This window comes from Marmota marmota, unplaced genomic scaffold, assembly GCF_001458135.2.
Source record: "Marmota marmota marmota unplaced genomic scaffold, marMar, whole genome shotgun sequence".
Taxonomy (NCBI): domain Eukaryota; kingdom Metazoa; phylum Chordata; class Mammalia; order Rodentia; family Sciuridae; genus Marmota; species Marmota marmota.
In genome coordinates, this window is record NW_026000075.1 from 2,278,072 (window position 1) to 2,302,954 (window position 24,883).

At 36.0% G+C, this 24,883-nt stretch overlaps 1 long non-coding RNA gene across 1 annotated transcript in view; it reads right to left on the reverse strand.

Annotated features, from left to right (window-relative positions):
• The window catches only part of LOC125620051, a 25,956-nt gene extending 1,287 nt beyond the window's left edge, over window positions 1-24,669 (reverse strand). The window contains exons 1-2 of the long non-coding RNA XR_007351634.1: window positions 24,627-24,669; window positions 11,427-11,579 (exon numbers count right to left, since the gene is read on the reverse strand). This is a non-coding gene — a long non-coding RNA (uncharacterized LOC125620051). The remainder of the gene's footprint in view (window positions 1-11,426; window positions 11,580-24,626) is intronic.
• Window positions 24,670-24,883: the final 214 nt, after the last annotated feature.

Here is a 24,883-nt window from a genome sequence, read left to right on the forward strand (position 1 = left end):
CCCCCCCCGCGGACACAACATCTTTGTTTGTATGTGGTGCTGAGGATCGAACCCGAGCCGCACCCATGCCAGGTGAGCGTGCTACCGCTTGAGCCACATCCCCAGCCCAGATTTATTTTCTATTAAACAAGTAATTAGAAAATAGTCCCCATTGCTAATTTTATTAATATAAAATGAGTCTTGGACTTTATTGAGGGTATCTAGTATTTAAACACATGTGTATTAACTATCATATAGGTCATAACATATCTTTATACCATATATCCATAGGAAAGTGTTAAAGGCTGAATTTCTGAAAACTGAAACAACAAACATGCTGTAAAGGATTCCATTCTCTTACACCTACAAAATACTATAAAATGCTTAACACCTGTTCCTGCAGACAGGTGAAAACCTTAGGAGAGCGATAGAGTAGAAAGCACATATGGGCAGAAAGAATTTGTCAGCAAAGGGCCTGACAGCCAATCCCATCATCCCAGGGGACTGAGAGGGCTAGAGAAGGCATCCCCTCTCCCAGCTTTCCCAAGAATAAACATCAAAAGTCCCTGAACTGATAACTCAAGGACCCTGGAGCCATAGTGGAAAATGAGCCTGCCCAGGAGTGGCTCCCCACCCTGATAAACAGTTGCCATGGGAAAAGGCTCACTCTAGCACCCACTGGTGTAGAAACTCTGAGACTGTGCATCTCAAAATCATCATTAGTCACCTGATGTTTATACAAGTCCAACACAACACACAGTGGATGATGCACGAGGAGAGTCCATGTAAAATGTCAAAATATAGACTTCCCACTTCCACTGGGTCATGGAGGGCCTCTTTTCTCCTATGTACACACTCAGCTGGAAAGTGAGCTGTGGTTCTTGCATTCCACCTTTGTTGGATTAGATAACTGAAAGCCTGTGGGGAGCACCTTTCCTGCCCCACTGGCTTGCAGGGTCTAGCTCTAGCATCCTGCTGTTCCAGGAACTTGAGGTGGTCTAGGAGTTCATCTTCGTTTACTCAATTTTCTTTTCCTATGTTATTTGAAAACAATTCTCTTTATTTTGGAACTTTCTCATTAAGGAAATTCCCTCCCCCACTATCCTATACTCAGAGCTGGTCCAGGTGCTACCTTTGTGCTACCTTCTCCCACTTATACAGTCTTTCTGTGTTATGGTCTGTGTTTAATCTATGTAGATTATAGATTATGAAATATTAATAGAAAATAGAATGATGTGATAAGTGTTATAGAATAAATAATGTTCAGCTGCCCTGGTTATAAGTTAAAAGAAAAAAAACCTAAGTAATAGTAGGAAAGCATAATCATGTAAATGTAAGACATAAGATTTAAGTTGTTAGACATAAGATGTAAGATGATAAGTATAAGCCTATAGGTTAATATAGTTATAGAAAAGTATAGGTTAATGGAACAATAGTTAAGTACAAGGTAGAGCTATAGGCAATTATAAGTAAATATAGCCAAAGTGTCTCCATTTTGATAACTCAAGTGTGTAACTGTTATATAAGCTGCTTCTAAGATGTTAAAAAATTTATTTTTCTGTACTTCATATTCCCACAAATGTACTTGAACCCAGGATGTAGACCCACAAATATGCTCCAACCCAGGATGTGGTTGTCTGTTTTTGCTCTGCTAACTGCTTTCTTAGCCCTTGTATCTATCCTGCTTGCTTGCAACTTGAGCATTTCATAGAAAGTGGTTTTTCCCTTTAAATACTCTGATCTATTTGCAGATGGGGCTGTTCTCCCAGAGGGTCGGTTGGACCCTGTGAGGAACAGTATCTGGCCAGATAATAAATACACTCTAATTTGTTTCAAATTTGGACTTAAGTGTGTTTTCTGAGCGATCACCCATAACAACCTAGCAGTCCTTACCCACACAAATCTCTGCTAACATCTCTGAAGACAACTATGTACCATGAACATACTGATCAAAAGTAATATACCCCAAATTATTCATAATGCTAGGGGCGGGGAGAGGGTATAACTGAAATATCTGGAATTGACTAAAACAATGATTTCAAATGTAGTGAAAATGGAAGAATCCCTCCATATCCTTCAATCAATGATGCACCACTTCTGCAAAAATACTCAAGGAGCCTCTGAAAATAAATGGGTGCCTCTTGGACCCATAGACTGTCAGTGCCCACTGGACCTCCCATATACAGGTAAATGATCACAGGGGACTGCAGGTTGGCAGCAAGTATTCTATGAAGACAAATCACACTATCACTTTCATAACGTGAAAGCAGTTTTTTTTTTTTCAGTGTTGGGGATTGAAGCCAGGGCCTTGGGCTTGTTAGGAAAGCACTTTATCATTGGGCTCCATCCATATTCCCCTACAAGCAGAAATTTTAAAAGTCACAAAATCCACAATTTTTATATTGCCCATCCTTGAGAGGATAAGTTGCTAGCATCTATAGATCCTCTCTTCATCCTCCTAAGCATCTATATATTTATTGAACATTTCTTCTCCCTGGCTTACCAGCTAAATCCTAGAGAAGCTTTGGTCAAAAATGACTGTTCTTAGGTGGCATTTCTATTATAAACCATTTGAATCCTTTTGGGTCTACCACCATTGAACTTATTGGTAAAAGAAGTGACCAGTGGGATGTGGTGGCTCATGCCTATAATCCCGTGGCTTGGAGGCTGAGGTGGAAGGATCAAGAGTTCAAAGCTAGCCTCAACAAAAGCAAGGTGCTAAGCAACTTCGTGAGCCCCTGTCTCTAAATAAAATACAAAATAGGGCTGGGGATGTGGCTCCGTGAGTTCAATTACTGGTAAGCCCCCCTTCTCCAAAAAAAATGACCAAAGAAAGAGAAGACAGTTACTAGATATACAGACCCATAGACTAAATATAGGAACTCATAGCTGAAAAATTCGGATTCACAAATCAAAGGGATATCATTGACAATGTTGTCGTCTATAAATAACCTCAAGCTAACACATGGAAACATTTTATGTTAAAATTATCTACCATAATAAAATAAAGGCCATAATTTCAAGTGTTTCTTATGAATTTTTCTTCCAATCAAGTTTATATTATATATTTTCTAGATAGGAAGTCCATAAGGGCAAGAGTCTTTATCTATTTTGCTTATTGATATGCTTCCTGTGTCCTAGATACTGAATACTTTCATTTATTATGTACTTAGAAAAAAATTAATATCAGAGGTAAAAAAAATCACAGAAATTCAACTGTTAAGTCTTGTATGAGTGCATATAAGAAATAAAATATTTAATAAATATTTATCTCAAAAATACTTATAAATATCTACTGTAACTTAAGTAAAAGCAAAAGAGATATTCAAAATATCAGCTGTTGGTTAGATATTTATTGTTAAAATGGGAAGTGCTTTTATTCACTGAGAGAAAGAAAAGAAATCAAGCAAGATGAAGCAGATGCACACAAGTTGCATGTAAATTTGCTCCCAAAAATGATCCTATTGTTTCACAACAATAAGCAATTACAACCACCCATGGGTACATACAATCTTTAAAATGCATTCCACAAATAAATACTCACAAGACTGCAATAAAACTAGTCAAGTTTTCACATCTTCCAGCTACAACAAATCAATTTCACCCTTATATTACTAACCTCACACTTCAATTCCTAGAAATACCAAACTTGAGGGCCCATTAGAATCATCTAGGGTGCTTGTTAAAGCACATACCAGAGACCTAATTGAGAAGGTTCTAAGTGGGGATCAAGAGTCTGCATTTGTAATGATTTCCAGGTAGTCCTGGGGCTGCTGGTCCAGGAAACTGCTTGGAGAACCATGGTTCTAGAATATTCATTTTCCAACACACATTCATTTTTACACTCTCAGGACCCAGTAAGTCATCTGTAGGCCTATGGAATTGATTATATGAATAGTGGATCACAGGTAAAAAGAGGCTAAAAATCAGCTTATTCATAGATTCTTTAGGTAATACTGATCTTCCAAAAGTATCTGTGGATATTCAAATTTAATTAATACCTTTTTAAAAAAGCATATTTAAGGGGCTGGGGTTGTAGCTCAATGGTAGAGCACTTGCCTCACATGCCTGAGGCCCTGGGTTTGATCCTCAGTACCACATAAAAATAAATAAATAAAAATGAATATATATATTAAGGAAGTATATTTAAATTGAGATAGACTCCTTCTGAGATATAGTACATGATCTTGAGTTCTGAGATTGTTTAAAATGCTTTCTTTGTCTTTTTGAAGTCACATAGTTTTAATATAGCTAAATACTTTCACCTTAAGTTCTCAGAGGAAACCTTATTATAGAATATCATCTACTCTAAAAAATTTTAGAACAAACTGACCCTTGACTTCTTTATGTAAAATGTCATATAATGTGTCAGTTTCTTCAAACATAATAATTCAGTAGAATAAAGATATCTCAATTTTAAACTAAAATAAAATGAAGCAGAAATATATTAAAGAGACCCAGAATATGATTAATGATTTATAGGGGCCGCGAAGTGATCTTAAGTTAAATAGAAGCACTTTTCAATGATAAAAATTCATTTTTAAACTATAAACACTTAATATTAAAGATTCTCACTTTCTTCTGAAATACTTAACAAGTTTATACACAGACCAAAAGAAAAACAGAATTTCCCCTATCCCCACTGGTTGCAGGGACTCTTCTGATCTTAGAATCTTCCAGAAATACCTACAGTTCCCATACTATATTTGTTCCTCACAATAAGAAACTCAATCTATAAGTTAACAATTCACACTATAATGAATATTCATTGCTATGGACTGAATGTTGGTGTACCCCCAAAATTCAATGTAATATTGGGAGGTGAAGAATTTTCAGGAGGTGATTAGGTCATGAGGGCTCACGCTAATGAATGTGATTGGTATCTTTTCAAAAGAGGCTGAGGGAGACTTCTTGCCCCTTCTACCATGTAAGGATGCAGCAAAGCAGTGCCATCCTTGAAGCAGAGAGAAATCCTTCACCAAACTTTGAATCTACTGGTGCCCTGATCTTACATTTCTCAACCTCTAAAAACAGTAAATTTCTGTTCTCATATGATCCAGCATTCAAATAAATGGAAATCAGCATGTCAAAGAGTTGTCTGTTACTGTGTGTATATATGTGAATGCATGACCAATGTTATTCTGCAACCTGTATACTCAGAAAAATGAGATATTATATCCTATCTGATTCAAATGTATGATATGTCAAGGTCATTGTACTGTCATGTGTAATTAATTAAAACAAATTTTTAAAATTCCTTTAAAAAAGAGTTGTCTGTACTCCCATGTTTATTACAGAACTATCCATAAGAACCAAGATTTGTAATCAGCCTGTATGTGCATCAGTGGATGAATAGATAAAGAAAATGTGGTATGTGTACTCAATGGAATATTATTGAGCCATAAAAAAGAATTAAATCCAGTCATTTGTGGCAACATGGATGAGCCTGGAGGACATGATGTTAAGTGAAATAAGTCAGACCCAGAAACGGAAAGATGAATACCACATGCTCTCCCTTATATGTAGAGGATAAAAAAGTTGGTCTCATGAAAGTAAAGAGTAGAACAGTAGCTACCAAAGGCTGGGAAGCATTTGAGCAGGGGAAATGGAAAGAGGATGGTTAATAGGTATAGGGGGTGCAAATGGATAGGAGGAATAATTTTTAGTGTTCCATAATCACAGTAGTATAATTACAGTTAGTGAATATCTCAAAATAAATTATTATAGAGAATTTTGAATGTTCCCAAAATAAAAAAATAAAAAAGATTAGAACTTGAAGTGAAAAATATGCCAATTACCTTGATCTGATCATTACATGTTTTATACATGTACTAAAACATCACACTGTATTCCACAAACATGTACAATTGCTATGTTAATTAAAATGAAAATACATATTAAACAAAAACAAATAAATAAATAAACTATCTCCTTATGAATTACCCAGACTAAGGTATTTTATTTAAGCAGACCTGAACAGGTTAAGATAATTGGATTCATTTCTAGGACACATCACTATACATTCCTCCAAGGAATCTATTGAACTACCACATACACCTGAACTTCTTATGAAAGTCTTCAACTCCATATTCATCTCTACAAGTGCCTTTTATCTATACATAAAAAGGCTAATTGCATTAAATATTCCCAAGCTGAGTTCCAAGATACACATTTACCATTCTAAAGTATATCTAACTATTAAGTTAGCAGGGAAAAAATAATTATTAAATTATCTTTGTGATTAAATTGGTCAGAGAGATATTTGATCAATTATTTACAGTGGTTGCTTCAAAAGCAAACACTGATTTAGTCTGTTGTATATATATATTTAAGTTTCAAATTTAATGAACTAGAACATTAGGTAGACATGTTGTCTAAAAAACTCATTTAAAACGTCTTTGAATAAAATAAGAAATAAAACAGCTTTAAATAATTCTGAAAAGGAAGCCTGTTTAAACACACAAATAGTATAATCCAGTGGTTCTTAACCATGAATGCACATTGGAATTATTTGTGAAGCTTAAAAATACTGGTGACAGTGTCCCACTCCAAGAGGTTTGGATTTAATTGGTTTGTGGGTGATTTAAATATGATTCTGATATGCAATCAAGTCCACCGATTTAGTTAAAACAAAATTGCCAGAAGACATTTATTGATCAAAAACAACTATTTTCCTTACATGCCCAAAATAAATAATTCTTTGTTTTCTTAATAATTTATATTACTTGGGTTAAAGTAATATATAGATAGGAATGGCTATGTAATTTATTCTTCAAAATGAGACATTTTTGAAAGTGAAAAGTGGTTACCGTACATGATTGACCCAGCATAATGGAAGCAAACCAGGACTCTCCTGGGAAAAATACAGGGTCACATGGTCACCAAATTAAAGAAGACTTATTGGATAGTTTTATTAACTATTTCATTTATATGTATCATTTTTCTAAACACTGTACAGTTGTAAATGCCCAGAGATTTTAAGGTTTTAATGACAGAAGACAGTTCAAATACTAACACTTGAAAGGTTAACATTTAGATTCTGATCCACTGGATAAATGCCTGTTTACTTAGGATCATGTGTGAAGAGAAGATTTTGGGACTAAATTAAGATTTGCTGGGAAAGCAAACTAAAATGGTAGAGATAATATTTTAAATATCATTATTTTTCTGTGCCAACCCCATTTCAGAGGATAATCACGTGCAATAATGCTGACTCTCAAAAATGGTAGATTAAAATAATTCATTTCTGGTTTTAATTAAAATTGAGAAAGTAGGAACTAATAATATAATGCGTGTCAGAGCTGCATGTGTGCAGCATCAAAGATAAGAAGGGGATTGCAACAAGGGCTGGCTTCTGGAGTTCCTTGAAAATTCCCAAGAAAAGAAGAGAGACAGGAAGCTAATGGCTGCCACACTGGCAATTTTGACGTGTGAGGCAGCTGGCTGAGTTGCCTGAAGCCATTCCCTAGGTCCCTAATGACTCAAGGTCACTAGCAACACTGTCCATAAGCACCCAGTCTGAAACTCATTGCTGCCTCTATGGGATCTAATGGATGCAGCAAGTTTGGGCTGTTTTAGTGGTCACCTCTAGTATCAGATCTTGATGCCAGATGGAGGTGGAGATGGAAGGGAAAATAGAGCACAATGATAGGAAAAAGCCACAGTCTGCACAAAGACTTAAATAAAAGGGTCACAGTGCCTGAAAAAAAAATTTTAAAAAAAATGGGGCCATAACACAGTGCTTTTCAAATAAATTCCACCATATCTCTAGATTCAGTTGACTTATTACTTCCTCCATGCCCTTTCTGAATTACTGAAGTCCTTGGAACATAATGAATAATTGCCTGTTTCCTTATTTTACAAGAAATGTGACACAAGGGTTATCAGGATGCCTCTTTCTGCACAGATGATGAAAGTTTCTAACCCAGTACAGATTTCAGTTTATAAAAGCTTTACCCACTTGCTCCAAAACTGATTGTATTTCTAGTCATGCTATACTGTGACTACAATCATGAAACCGAGTTCCACAGAAGACTCGTCCAGAGCTAGAAATTTTAACAACAGACTTTAAGAGTATTTCAGGTGACAAAAACCTGACCTAACCTTAGAAAAACAAAATCTCACACAGTAAGAAATTTTTATTCACGTCCCAGAACTAAATAGCACTAAAGAGGCTCTCAAAAAATGTGTGCTTAATATTATGCTTGTTTATTAGAAAGTCTCACAACAATAGTTTTCTAATCAAATATTTTTGTGGAATTTTTAATTAATAAAGTTAAGTGGATTTTATCACAGCAGCCTCTTATGGGGTCTAAGATGTGTCGTGAATTTCAATAAGAGAGAGAGCATAACTACTACTACAAGATTATGTGATCATGAAGTCCTTTTTTTTTTTTTTTTGGTTAGGACAGCCCACAAAACTAACAATCTCAGAAACATACTGGAATATAGTCAATAATGTGTTTAAATAAGTATTTTTCTTAACTTTCCCAGTACAATTTAAACTACATTTGTCCAAGCTTTGTGGAAATTGAGAATATTAACTGTCAATCTAGATAATGACAAATCAACAAAATATCATTTAAGAATGAAAGTGAAATATGGATTTTTTATAGATTTAATAACTTAGTTTTCCCTGGAGTCATGTTTTATGCTGCTGTTGTCTGCCATGCCCTTGTGGCCTGATGATCTGCCTCATTGTGAGCCCAGAGCTACAGAGTTGGCCATCTACAGACTGAGACTTGTGAAACTGTAAGCCCCAAATAAAATTTTCCTCCTCTATGTTGTTTTTGTCAGGTCCTTTGGTCACAGCAATGAAAAAGCTGACTAAAGCAGAAATTGGTACTGAAATGTGGGATCATTGCTGTGACACAGACCTGACTATGTGGTTTAGAAACCTTCAAGAGTAATTTGGGGAGGGGGCGCATTTTGAAAAGTTTAGAGATGCAAGCTGGAAAATCTTTAGATGTTATAAGTAGAGCTTTATGGGTGATTCTGATGGGAGGTCAGGAGACCAGAATGCCAAAATAGGACTGTGGACAATAAAGACTGAGTTCATGAGGTTTCAGAGGGAAAAGAGAATTGGAAATTAAATAGAGGCCATTCATGTTATGTTCTGGAAAATAAGTTGTCTGTATTTTGCCCATATCCTGGGACTTTCCATGAATCTGAATTTAAAGGTGATGTGCTCATTAATCTGGTGGAGAAAAATTTCAAGGCAGTACAGCATTCGGGTAGTGCATGGATATTGATAGCAGCTTTTAACCAAGTTTACTGTGATAAGCAGGAGGAGAAATCAGAACAGAAAGATTTGAAAAACTTGTAGTTAGGCCATGAGTGAGTAAAACTGGAGCTAAGAAAGCTGTGATTATTAAAGTGATTATAGCCACTAAAGAGATGCTGCTAAGTACTTTACCCAGAAGCAATAGGAAAAATGGCTTGAGGGTATCTCAGCAATTGGCAAGACTACATCTATCTCAAGTTTGAGCCTATAAAAGTAAAAATTACCTTGAGAAGAAACCATGTGGGAACCTGATTGCAAGGCAGTTGGGAGAGGTAGGAAGTTGTTTTACCATGCTCAAGACACCCAGTCACTCAGAGGCTGCTGAGCTATGGTCCCTAGAGGCTTGGCTACTGCTTAAGATGGTGGCAGACCTTGGAATGAACCACATTGTGCTGGTTCTGCAGGATTCCAGGATCCTCGAGATAAAGAGTCATGAAGGATTTCACTAAGATTTCAAAAGAAGGCCTGGGAGGCCAGGAAAATGCAGCAGGATTGGAGTCCCTTAAGACTACCCCTGACAGAATAATGCATGAAGAAGCAAGAAGGAAGCGAAAGCAGCAGCAGAGACCCTGAGATCAAGAGTATCATGGAATGTCTTCTGAGGAAAGCTGTAGGACTCTAGCAGAGATAGGCCAATAGAGAGGTCATGTGGGCTGCAACCAGCAAAGTCATAGGGGCACAAGACCTTTGGAGAACTTAATGAAGCCATGTGACCCATATACTTAAAGTGGAACTACAGGATTTACTTGATCAGTTGGATTTCAGCCTTGCTTTGGTCTCATTCCTTCTTTCTATGCTCTATTTCTCCCTTGTAGAATGGAAATGTTTGCTTTGAAAATATGCAACTTGCTTTTGATTTTTACAGGGTATAAACTGAGAATTTGCCTTGAGTCTCAGAGGAGATGTAATACTTAGACATTTGGGTAATGCTAGAACTGTTTAGACCACAGGGAGTCTTGAAAATGGACCAAATGTATTCTATATTGTGACATAGTCATAAGCTTTTGGGGGCCAGGAGTGGGAATGTTATGGTTTAGATATAAGGTGTCCCCAGAAGACAATGCAAGGAAGTTTAGAGATTAAATGATTGGATTGTGAGAGCTTTAACTTAATTGGTAATGTTAATCCACTGGTATGAATTAACTGAGTGGTTAACTATAGACAAGTAGGGAGTGGCTGGAGGAAGTAGGTCATTGGGGGCACACCTTTGGGATTTATATTTTGTCCCTGGTGAGCAGAGCTGTTTGTGATTCTGGATTGCCCTGGCCTCAGTTGCTTTATTCTTCCACACCCTTCCACCATGATGGTATGCCTCATCAGGAGTAGCAATGGAGTCAGTCACCTATATACTAAGACCACTAAAGCCATGAGCCACAAAATAAACGTTCCTTCCTCTACATTGTTCTTGTCAGGTCTTTTGGTAACAGCAATGAAAAATCTGACTAAAACACTTCACTAAATGTTTTACTAGTAAAGCATTTGTCTAAAAATATTTGCATTTTTGCAAAAAAAAAAAAACTAAGTTGTGACAAGCAAACTTTAAAAAACTAAAACATTACAAGGTATTCTTTACAGGGGAAAAATTCCAGGCAGAAATGCAAGTGTTCAGACAAAAATTTTTATTATAATGAAAAGAGGAAACTTAAAGGAGAATTTATGGGATTAAAGCATACTAAGATACTTGCAAACTTAGACTATAATAAAACAAAGATGCGTGTTATAATGCCTATATTTAACAGTAAAAAGAAATCAAAGCATATATACTAAAGTAATAAAGGGAAAAAATAAAAAATAACACAAAGGGGAGACAAAAATAATTGAAAAAACTTAGCACAAATAGAAAACAAAATAAGATGGCAGAATTAAACCTAATTATATAAGTTATTAAAATACATTTAAATGAGCTAAATCATTCAAATAGAAAAAAGAATGTCACACTAGACTTCCCCAAAATACAAATATACCTTGTGATCCGAATGCCTATGAACATTTTGAACTAATGCTAGCCCAAAAACCCCTCCCCACTAAAATACAATTCATTTAATAAATAAAACATTTATCTTAAATAAAAGTATAGGAGATAGAAATTATAACCAGGAACTATAGAGACAGTACCGTAAGGGAAAGATGAAAGAATAATTTTATAGTATAAAAAAGCAAAGACTAAAACTTTGACCTTTTGCATAATGATTTAACCAGAAAACGCTTGACAAAAAAGAATTTAAGCCAAACACCCCGAAACCAGACGAGCTACTTATGAGCAGCTAATAAGAGCCCATCCGTCTATGTTGCAAAATAGTGGAAGGAGGTGAAAAGCCTACCGAGCCTGGTGATAGCTAGTTTCCAGATTAGAATTTCAGTTCTACTTTAAATTTACCTAAAGCTCATATGTTGGAACCTAAAACCAAATATGGTAGTATAAAGAGATGAGTCTTTTAGGGGATGGTTAACTCATGAGGGCTCCACCTTCACAAAAGCCCTTATAAAAGGGCTGGGGGTAACCAGCCAAGTTCTGCAGTCCTCCTGCTTCTGCCAAGTGGGAACACAGCATTTTCCTCTTTCATCATGTGAGGGTAAAGTAAGAGGCATCATTTTGGAAGCAAAGAGCATCCCTAAACAAATACCAAGTCTGCCAGCACCTTGATTTTGGATTTCTCAGCCTCCAGAAAAGATAAATTCCTCCAGTGAAAAAACAAATTTCTCTTCTTTACAAATTACTCAGTCTCAAGTATCATTATAAAAGCAAGAATGGACTAAGACAAATGCTACTTACAAAGACACATAAGAATACAGAAACAATGAAGCAGAAGCAAGGAAAAATACATACCACATAAATACTAAGCAAAAGAAAATGGATATAGTTTATTTATTAGAAGATTAGTTAATTATTTGACAAAGTAGACTTTAATGCAAAACTTATTACTAGAGTAAAGAGACAGACATCATAATTATAAGATCTCAATTCGCCAGGAAGATAAAACAACTGAACATTTGAACAAATGTAATAACCGAACCTAAGTATAATAAAGAATTTTTAAAAAAGAGAAGTGCACAAATCTACAATAACATTTCCCATCATAATGGAAGATTTTAACACTTCTCTGTATTAGATAGAACAAGCTGATGTCAAATTAGAAAGGATATACAAGATTTGCACCTAATTGATATTTGTAACACTGAATTAAAAAATGAAAGAATACACGTTCTTTCAGATACACATAGAACAAAAAGGCAAAAAGAAATAGAAGTTATAAGTATTCAAAAGGAATAAATAAAAATTTTCACAAATGATTTAGTTATGTACATAGAAAAATACAAAAGAATTTACAGGTAAATTACTAGAATAAGAAAGATCCTCAGATACAAAGCAAAAATACAAAAAAAATTATATATACTGAATACAAGGAATAAATTAAAAATTCTTTGACACTATTTTTAGCTACATCAAAAAGAAACCAAAATCTAGGAATTGACTTAACAATAGATATATGAGACCTACACACAAAGAGATCCCTACATTTCATTAACTGAAATTCTAAATAAACTGATGAGTATATTATGCCCCAAACCAAAAGACTTAATATGGTTACAATGACATTTCTTCTAAAATTCATCTATAAGATCAATATAACTCCATTCCAAATTCTACCAGTTTATTTGTGGAAATTGACAAGCTTCTTTTAAAATAATATGGATGGAAAATGAAATCTACCAATTATGCTATGTCTATGTACCAATATAATATAATGAATTTGCTTTTATATAAATTATATTAGTTAAAATAATAATAGCAATAATAGACAGGAGATCAATAGAGGAAAACAATCAGATCAGAAGGGAAGAGGAGGGAAAGGGAAGATACTGGATAATGAAATTCATCAAATTATGTCATATGCATGTATGAATATGGCATAATGAGCCCCACCTATTGTGTATAATTATAATGCACCAATATAAGTAAACAAATTTTTAAAATATTTTGGAAATAAAAATAGTCAAGAATAACCAAGAAACTCTTGAGATTGGGGAAAAGATGGGAGAACTTACTCTACTGGGTGGTGAATATCACCTATTATAAAACTATATTAGGAGGATCCAAGATAGTGGGCCAGAGGGAGGCAACATTCTGTGTCACTCCATGACCTGAGTCTCAATTAGTGGGAATACTGCTTTGCTGAGAGTGATAAAGGACCCCTACACAGCTGATTCTGAGCAGGAATCACAGCCGCTGGGCCCCACGGGGCCCAGGCCTCAGTGTAAGAAAAGGACTCCCCACTCCTGACTACTTACCCACACAGGTCTTGCGGGTGCCTTAGCGTGACCACCGGCATCAGCACCGGTGCAGAATTCCCAGATGCTATTCCCACGAAGGACACTCAGCTGCTACCCATGCTCAGGAACACCAGTCACTACTCCTGTGTGGACCCCCACCTACTAATGTGGGGCTCCCCCAGTTGCCTCCATCTTGGGACTCGGCAGCTACTGCCATAGTCCCCTACTCATGTTAGCCTGCCTGCACCTGGGGACATCACAGGCTCTGAAGAAAGCCCACAGCCACAATACTGCATACCACAGAGCTCATCTCTGAACACATTGCACAATGCCATCGTCCATCTGCTGCCACTCAACCCAACACCCCATCACTGAAAGCAGCAGCCTTCATCTTGGGTCACCTCCATTACATCTTTAGTTGGGGCAATTACCAGTTTGGAACACCAGATAGCCAGGTACCCATAGTTTTCTAACTCCCCCCATTCCCAGCAGCTGCTAACTCAGCAGAGTAATTGCCCAATTCAAAATAGCCCTCCATGACAGGTGCGCAGCCACCAGAATGCAACACACAGACCCCAAAGAGAAAGGTTCCTGATTAGGAAGTAGAAAGGGACAGGGTGAGGGAGATCCACTTTAGAGACTAATTTAGAGGGCAGGAACTGTGAGCTATACAGGAAAGATGAGGAAGTAAGACCTGGCACCCACGTCACAGGAGCAGACCCCAAAAGGAGATCCTTGAGGTGCAGTCTCTCAATGGGACTGGCAGGTGCCTAACCCCACTTCAAGGTGCCCTGCACACAAGACCAACCCTCATACCCAGGTAACCCCCACCATCCTGAGGGCAGAGATACCAACTAAGAACAGACAACCCCACCCAATGGATGAGAAGGGAAGCAGGAAAGACACTGATCTCCAAGAAAAACAATCCTTATTTCTTCCTTTGAGATTTTTTAAAATTTCTTCTCCCTTTTTATTCTCCTGCCTTCACATCCCCAACATATATGAAATCAAGTACTTTGCATGAATTAGGATATTGAGGACTGAGACAACTGAATAGTGTATTACAGTTGTGTTGTATATTCTTTGTTCCTTCTTCTTTTTTTGTTTTTTCCTACTTTTCTCTCTAATATTTACTGTTTTAACATTTTTATTTTTATATATAAATGTGTTTGTCCTATGTACTCTTTTGTATTCCATCTTACTTGTCTACCCAAAATTACTACTATTCTACCTCTCCGCAACTAACCTTCTTCTTTAGATTTCTCTTTCACACTTCCTAAGATATAATAATTCTATATCCTCATCTCATACCTTCTCAGCATATCTTCCTGCACTTCACCCCAAATTCTTTGTCCACCATCAGAATCTATAAACCCTTTTACAAATCTACTGATTATATAGTAGATAATAATTAAATTCACCATTTCAGTACATTATGATCAAATTGTAAATGTCTTTAGGTTATATTTTGTTTATATGGGGATCTGTTAACATTATCCTTCCCCTCAAAGGTGAAATATTGGAACACTACAGAGGCACTATAAACCTATAGGGTAAAAACAGTAATGCCTCGGATCCAGAGAGCTAGAAAGGAAGACACACAAACACCATGAAAAAAAAAAGGGAAGAAAGTTTTTCAAACAAATCAAGATACCACATTATTAGAACCTATGGCCAGCACAGCAGATGAAATGACAAGAGAAGGAGTTCAGAATGTACATAATTAAAACATTCTGTGAATTAAAAGATGATATAAGACAGCAAATACAGGAAGCAAAAGATAATTTCAACAAAGAGCTACAAATACAGGAAGCAAAAGATTACTTCAATAGGGAAATACAGTTTCTAAAAACAAAAAAAAAAACAGAAATCTTTGAAATGAAAGAAAAGAATAAACCAAATTGAAAGCATCACCAACAGATTAGACCACTTGGAAGACAGGACCTCAGACAATGAAGACAAAATATATAATCTTGAAAAGAATGTAGACCACAGAGTGAAAATGGTAAGAAACCATGAGCAGAACATTTAAGAAATATGGTATAGTATAAAAAGACTAAATTTAAGAATTATTGGGATAGAGGAAGGCATAATGAAAAAGGAAATATCACAACAGACACTACAGAAATACAGAAGATAATTAGAAATTATTTTGAAAACTTGTGCTCTAATAAAATAGAGAATATCAAAGGCATCAACAAATTTCTAGAGGCATATGAGTTGCCCAAATTGAATCATAATGATATACACAATTTAAACAGATCAATTTCAAGAAAGGAAATAGAAGATGCCATTAGAAGCCTACCAACTAAGAAAAGCCCAGGACCAGATGGATACACAATTGATTTCTTTAAGACCTATAAAGAAGAACTAACACCTATACTCTACAAATTATTTTGTGAAATAGAAAAACAGGGAGCACTTCCAAATTCATTCTATGAGACCAATATCACCTGATTCCAAAACCAGGCAAAGATACATCAAAGAAAGAAAACTTCAAACTGTAATGCAAAAATAAATAAATAAGAGAGCTCATGTATAATGGCATAATTTTGTGTGAACATACTTTATATACAGAGTTATGAAAAATTGTACTGTGAATGGATAATTATGAATGTAATGCATCCCACTATTGTCAAGTATGTAAGAAATAAATAAAAAAGAAAGAAAACTTCAGACCAATGTCGCTAATAAATCTAAATGCAAAAGTTCTCAATAAAATTCTGGCAAATCAAATACAAAAACATATCAAAAAGATAGTGAAAGTGAACCACAATCAAGTGGGGTTCATACCAGGGATGCAAGGTTGTTTCAACATACGGAAATCAATAAACATAATTCATCGCATCAATAGACTTAAAGATAAGAATCAGATGATCATCTCAACTGATACGGAAAAAGTATTTCACAAATATAACACCCATACATGTTCAAAACACTAGAAAAACTAGGGATAACAGGAACATATCTCAACATCATAAAAGCTATCTATGCTAAGCTCCAGGCCAACATTATTCTAAATAGAGAAAAATTAAAAGCATTCCCTGTAACTGGAATAAGACAAGGATGCACTCTTTCACCACTTTTATTTAACATAGTTCTTGAAACACTGGCCAGAGAAATTAGACAGATGAAAGAAATTAATGGGGTACAGATAGGAAAAGAAGAACTCAAATTAGCACTATTTGCTGATGATATGATTCTATACCTACAAGACCCCAAAAATTCCACCATAAAACTTCTAGAACTAGTAAATGAATTCAGCAAAGTAGCAGGATACAAAATCAACACCCATAAATCAAAGGCATTTCTGTGCATCAGTGATAAATCCTCTGAAATGAAACTAGGAAAACTACCCCATTTACAATAGCCTCAAAATAAATAAATAAACAAACAAACAAATAAATAAAATACTTGGGAATCAACTAATGAAAGAGGTGAAAGATCTCTACAACAAAAACTAGAGAGCACTAAAGAAATAAATTAAAGAAGACCTTAGAAGATAGAAAGATCTACCTTGTTCTTGGAGAGGCAGAGTTAATATTTGTTAAAATGACCATACTACCAAAAGCACTATACAGATTTAATGCGATTCCAATTCCAATCAAAAGCCCAGTGACATTTCTCATAGAAATAAAAAAGGCAATCATGAAATTCATCTGGAAAAATAAGAGACCCAGAATAGCTAAAGCAATCCTTAGCAAGAAGAGTGAAGCAGGTGGCATCACTATACCAGACCTCAAACTATATTACAGAGCAATAGTAACAAAAACAGCATGGTATTGGCACCAAAACAGACTGGTAGACCAAAGGTGCAGAATAGAGGACTCAGAGACTAACCCTCAAAACTACAATTATATTAGACAAAGGTGACAAGAACATGCACTGGAAAAAAGATAGCCTCTTCAACAAATGGTGCTGGGGAAACTGGAAATACATACGCAACAAAATGAAATTAAACCCCTATCTCTCACCATGCACAAAACTCAACTCAAAGTGGATCAAGGACTTAGGAATATAACCAGAGACCCTGTGTCTAATAGAAGAAAAAATAGGCCCTAATCTCCATCATGTGGGATTAGGCCCCAACTTCCTTAATAAGACTCCTGTGGCACAAGAATTAAAATCAAGAATCAATAAATGGGATGGAGTCAACTAAATAGTTTCTTCTCAGCAAAAGAAACAATCTGTGAGGTGAACAGAGAGCCTACATCCTGGGAGCAAATTTTTACCCCTCACACATCAGATAGAGCACTAATCTGTAGGATATATAAAGAACACAAAAAGCTTAACACCAAAAAAATCTAATAACCCAATCAATAAATGGGCCAAGGACCTGAAGAGACACTTCTCAGAAGATGATGTACAATTAATCAACAAATACATGAAAAAATGTTCATCATCACTAGCAATTAGAGAAATGCAAATCAAAACCATTCTAAGATTTCATCTTACTCCAGTCAGAATGGCAGCTATTATGAAGACAAACAGCAATAAGTGTTGGTGATGATGTGGGGAAAAAGATACACACTCATACACTGCTGGTGGGATTGCAAATTGGTGCAGCCAACATGGAAAGCAGTGTAGAGATTTCTTGGAAAATTGGGAATGGAACCACCATTTGACCCAGCTATCCCTCTTCTTGGTCTATATCCAAAGGACTTAAAAACAGCATACTACAGGGACATAGCCACATCAATGTTCATAGCAGCACAATTCACAATAGCTAAACTGTGGAACCAACCTAGATGCCCTTCAATAGATGAATGGATAAAAAAAATGTGGCATATATACAAAATGGAATATTACTCAGCACTAAAAAGAATAAGATTATGGCATTTGCAGAGAAATGGATGGCATTAGAGAAGATAATGCTAAGTGAAGTTAGACAACCCCCAAAAAACAAATGCTGAATGTTTTCTTTGATATAAGGAGGGTTATTCATAGTGGGATAGGGAGCGGGAGCATGGAAAGAATAGACAAACTCTAGATAGGGAAGAGGGGTTGGAGGGGAAGGGAGGGGGAATGGGGTTATTAATGATGGTGGAATGTGATGATCATTATTATCCAAAGTACATGTATGAAGACATGAATTGGTGTGAATATACTGTGTATAAACCAGAAATATGAAAAATTGTGCTCTATATGTGTAATAAGAATTGCAATGCATTCCGCTATCATATATAAATTAAAAATCAATTAATTAATTAATTTAAAAAATAAATATACAACATATAAAAAATAAGTTGCCATGATTTCAGTGGGGAAACAAAAGCTCTCAGTTGCTAATTAGTTGTGATTATTGAATTGTGTTATTGAGGAATAAATAAATAAGGACTACCATTAGCAAAACTACTTGGTAGTTAAGTGTTTTTTATTTTATTTTATTTTTGATTGACATGTATTAATTGTGTATTTAATAGGGTTCAGTGTGATATTTCAACACACACATACAATCAAATCCAGCCTCCATTTATCCACCCTCTCTTATGCCCACCTTTCCCAGCGTAGCAGTTAAGTAACTTGAGAAAGATGCAGCAAGTTAAATTCTCAGACAAGAATCTCAATGTAGAATTTGCAGATTTTCTTTCTCATTGAGCGAGAGAGAATGAATTATTTCAAGTCCCTTCCTAGAAACAGAATGTTGAATTTGGAAAGAATGTAAGAGATTGCTACTCAGTCTAACAAATAAAAACTGACACCTAAAGAGGTGGAATAATGGGTCAAAATCAAGGTCAAACTTGCAGAGGCAAAGTTGACAAAAGAACTCAAGAGTCTATTCCTACTGTAGAACATTTTCCATTTCCCCAGAGATATCTTCCCCCTTATCCGCTTTTGATTGTTATATCTGGGAAAAATATTTTTTAACCTAAGAATATTGAAATAAAGATTTGTGAAACTTCAGTCTTGCTCTTAAAAGTGAAGTTGGTTTTTGCATTTGTTTGGTCACTATCTTTATACTTCATTCTCAGAACCCCTGCCAGAATTTATACCTTTGAAAATACAGCAAATGTTATTACTTATAATTTAACTCAGTTTTTAGAAGACAGTATAATGCAATCTTGACTACCAGGAAGACCAGAGACAGGTCCCACAGATTCTTAATGCACCAGAGAATAGAATGACAAACTCAGCCCTTCCTCTCCCTAGTCCATAGCCCTGATGATACAGTAGAATCACCTAGAGGACTTAAAAAAAAAAAAAAAAAAACATGGGTCTTGAAAGTCATCCTAAACTATTTGAATCTAAAAATCAGAGTTTCTGAGAGTAGGGGTCATGATAATTTTTTAAGTACCCATATAGTTCTAACAGAGTTGAGAATTGTTGCCTCTAAATCAGTGGTTCTCAGACATCAAGATATATAAGAGTCACTTGTGAAGTGGAATCTGTAGCTTCCAAATACCAAGGATTTGAATTCCTCAGAGCTGGAATAGGAACTGAGGATCTGCATTCTTAACAAGCTATATGTACTTCTGAACGTTAAAATTAAAATGTAATTTTAAATTAAAATGTAAGAAATTTCTTCTAAATTCAGTTTTTAGAAGACAGTATAATGTAACTCATAAATAGATAAAGACATGGGAAAGTACCACCTATCCAAGAAGCATGTATTTATATTTTATATTCAGGACCTATGAGTTTCCAAATTGCCTAAGGAAACAGTAATGACAATGAATGTCATCTATAAAGAAAATCCGCAATGACAATTCCATTTCTGATCTCCATACATTTTTCTTATTATATCTATTACCTGGTAACCATGGAAGCATATCTCACAGAATCACTGAAGGAAAAAACACATCTGACATTCATACTTTGAACACATTAGTACAAGTGATATCTCTTTCAATAACCATTATATTTAGATTCTTTTCTTTTTAACAGCACTTACTTCAGCAATTTGTAATTGTACAACGAATAAAAAGAGTTTTTTTCAGGTGCCACATAATAAAGCTGATATTGAAGTGACACATCATAAACATCTATAAGGTTAAAAAGACCACCTAACATGTTTATCTGGAAGCATCTTTAACATTGTTATAATTCCTGCAAAACAAATGAAATACTATTATGAACAAATAGCTGTGGAAGGATTCACAAAAACTGGGTAATGGTAAGCAAACCTGAGAGGGGAACTTTCAGAGAAAGAACTTATAGAGAGACTTGTTTTTATTTTCTTTTATAGTTTGAAATTTTATTTCCTATATTAAAAAAATAATTAAGGCATCAATTATTTGCAACTTCATTTTAAGAAATATATATGTAGATATTTACATATCTTTACATTCCCCTTCAATTACCAAATCTTCCCCCAAACTATACATGTACAGGAGTCTATGAGTGCTTAATAAATACATTTCAGCACTGAGCCTAGTTTTCAATAAAGCAAAAAGGACAATCTAATATCTACCTATCCCTACTTTCTCTCCCAAATTCCCTCTTAGACAGTATCTCATTTTAGACACTCAAAACAAAACAAAACAAAATTAGGAATCAGATCTTTTTTCCTAGGTGATACCTAATTCCCCAACCTAAACTGGCTAACCTTGGGGCTTTGGGAACTCAGAGCCATTTCCTTCAAAGGGGAGGTGCCATCATGTTCTCTTACAGACCATAAGAGTGACTCTGTGACAAAGTAGTGCTAAAAAGAAATTTCTGACAATACTGAATTGTGATCAGCCTCTTGCTTCTCACCCTGCAGTTGGCATGAGTTTAGCCAGCTGAATTAGGCTGCATTTCTCAGTTTATGGAAGCTAATTTAGCAAAAGACCTAAGCATGGAAAATTAGATCTCATTTTCCATCCAGAAAAATGGGAGGCACCAACTGAGGAAAGTGTTCTGCTTAGAATGCTCAAACAAGCTATGTTCTCTAATTTATCACCAATAAAACTGGTAGATTTACACTCTTCCTGCATATTTTTTTGTAGTTGCATATGGACAGCATGCCTTTATTTCATTTATGTTTATGTGGTGCCGAGAATCGAACCCAGTGCCTCACACATGCTAGGCAAGCACTCTGCCACTGAGCTACAACCCCGGCCCTCCCTGCATTTTATTGTTTTACTTCTCAATTGGTTTTGAATTAGGGTAGAGAAGACAGATGCCACTTACTAAACTCTATCAAAAATGCTACAACTATTATCAGATTAAATGTATATATATATATGTTATAAAACATATTCTAATTTCAGAAATATTAAGATGGCTGGAAGTGAGGATATTTTGATGAAGGACGCAAGGTGAATCCTTATAACCAAATTTGTTCATACTCACTCTTCTCTCCCTTGTTGAATTCCCAATTTTAGCATCCCTTGTTATCCTAAATCTAGCCACTCCAGAAAGCATGCTTGGTAACTAATAATCAGAGTAGGAACTTGTCTTAAATGAAAAATAAAAACTATAACGCAATTCTGGTCCACCTAAAATTCCTCACTAACATCACCAAATATCAGTGAAACTTTCTTAAGTGGTTATATAACAACCCACCAAATATTTTTTCATATATAAAATGTTATTTACTACAGCAATAACCTAATCACTAAACCCAATGAACGTATTAGTTACACATTTGTGGATAGTACACAAGGATAATGGACAATATCAGATAAGAATCCTTTCTTCACTGTAAGAAACATTTTTTAAGATAAATAAGCATAAAATAATGTGTTACAGATAATAAAAATACTATCTAAATTGAACTCCAAATTAGTAGTTCCGCTCATTTAGCAGAAGAAAACACAGGACTGAAGAAAGAATAAACACTGAAATTATTCAGCATATCTAAACAATGAAGTCAAAAAGACAGGAAGGTATTGACAGATCATCTAAGATCAGGCCACCACCCACCCACTCCCCCTCACTTTCCTCTTTCCTTCACTAAAGGAAGATGAGGGAAAGGGATTAGCATCTGTTCCATGCACTATGCACCAGGCACATTACAGGAATTCTTCATAGCATCCCTATCAGATAGATTTTCCTGTTCTCAGTTTGCAAATGGAAACACTGAGACTCAGAGAAGTTAAAAGACTTTCCAATGAGTAAGGCTGCAAATTAGCCAGTGAGTGGCAGATCTCAAGTCCATGTCCTGTCTGACCTGAAATTCTTAGTTTTTCCCAAGACTCTTCCCTTTCCGTTGCTCAGGCCAAAAGCATTGTCATCTTTGACTCTCTCTTTTTCTAACAATTCACATCTGATCTGTCAGCAAATCTTCTTGGCTGTATCTCAAAATGTATTCAAACTCCAGTCAGCTCCCAGTTCTTTGCTGCAAATACCCTGATGCATCCATCCTTCTTTCTCTCCTGGATGACTGCAAGGCAACCTGATCTGTCTGCTCCTTCCCTTGCCCCTCGCTGTCTCTTTTTAACACATCAGCCAGAGTGATCCTCTTCTAGCACATTGGCTGTTGTTCACTGATGGATTAAGAGTCTAGATAAGGGTGGGGGAGTGCTGGGGTGTGATATTGGCCAAATTATATTGTTATATTGTGTATTGTGTGCATGTACAAATATGTAACAACAAATCCCATCAGTACCTACAAATATAATGCACCAACAAAGAAAAATAGGAATAATATCTGAACAAGTACCCAGCACATTGTAGGTACTCAGTGAATATTTGCTATGGAATGGTACATGACCTCAAGGCCTTTCATAACTGCATCAATGTTTATTTCTTGATATCAAAGTATCTATGTGTCCTAGTGTTCTTGGAGAATCTAATTTAAGATATGGACTCTCTCCCAGGAAAACATACAAATGTACATTCAAACAAATTCTTATGTATTTCAGTAGATCTGTGGACTTCCTAAAGACCATCCAGAGAAGCTTACATGCATAAGAATATATAGACTATGCAAGTGGCTTTGATAGACCATGCGGGTAACACAAATGGAGCGACAGTTTCTGTATTGAAGAATGAGTCCACAAAACACAAGTGTCCCATATTACAGCAAGCACTGGAGTAGAGGCTTCCAGAACGAGGGGCTGTGGAGTAGAAAGGCTCAGGATAAGATCATGCTAGGATCAAAGCATAGGTAAGTGCAATGATGTTTGGGGGGGCTTTCTCTAATCTTCTTCCTTGTTATTGTCAGGCTGACTGGACTTTCACCTCTCACCAACCTCTGCCGTGACTGTCTTTAACGGAATATCAGAAAGTGAGAGGAGGCCTCTCATAGGGTAGGAAAGATCCATCAATAGCTTTTGGGTCTTCAGTGCTGAATGAGAAGGATGCTACCAAGAAGGGGTAGTTGGAAGTGCAAGAAAATTCCAGTGGTTTTCCAGCTAGGACAGTCACTCCCGATTGTTCATTCGATTATGTATAATTACTTCAAAGAGTTCCAGGGTTAAAAAATGAAAAAGAAAATGTTTAAGGGCTTTTTATTTCTCTTTAGAGAAAAAAAAATACCTCTACAAACAATAATCCAAATCAACCAGAATTATAAAGTAGTAAGAAATGGAAAATATATTGTTAGAACATGAAAAGATGTTTTAGAGAAAAAGAATGGACTCCATCTTCTTTGCAGTGATATTTTAAAATAGGAGACCATTAATTGAAAAATCATTATGCTAAAGAGGCTGACTCCACTTGGAATATATGGCCTTTCATGTTCCATTTGCTTTCATGCAACAAGAGAGCTCGGGTAACTAAGACAAGGATCAGGGATGAGAGAGAGTAGAAGGTGTCATTCCAGGAACAAGGAAGCAAAGAGAATTCAAAGCTCCCAGTCTTTCTTGCCTGTGAGCTGTTATTGTCACTGTGAAAGCAGAATAATGAAAGGGAACCGAATAATTGCTGTAAAGAGCCAGTGTGAGGCCGAAGAGGCCTGGAGGAGTCTGCTGATGTGGAGGGAGCAGCATTGTGAGGGCTCCGGCACAGCCTGTCAAGTGAGAAGGGCATCCAGCGAGAGTAAACATGAAACACAGGAGAAATGTCCTTTGAAAAAAACTGCCCAATCAAGAAAAGCAGTTGGTTTCATTTGTTTGAATTCCAAAACTACTGCAAATGTTGCAGTCAGGGTTGCTGGGTGAATGGCAATGGTGCAAATTCTTCTCAGTATCGGAAAGAGTAAAATCTATGTTGAAAAAATTCCCACGGCCTGAAGAGAAATAAAGTGTGTATTATTGTGCTGCTTCTATGAAGAAGTGACTGACAGTCCACCCCCTACGAATGGCCCTGAACTCTGCCCTCTCCTAAGTGCAGCCCCCCAATAACACTTGTCAGGAACAAGGGCACCCTGTCCCTGAAAAGCACCCCAGATTTACATGGTCCTTTCATGTCCGTGACATGAAAGTCTTATTTTTTACATATATTTTTAGTTGTAGATGAACACAATACCTTTATTTTATTTAT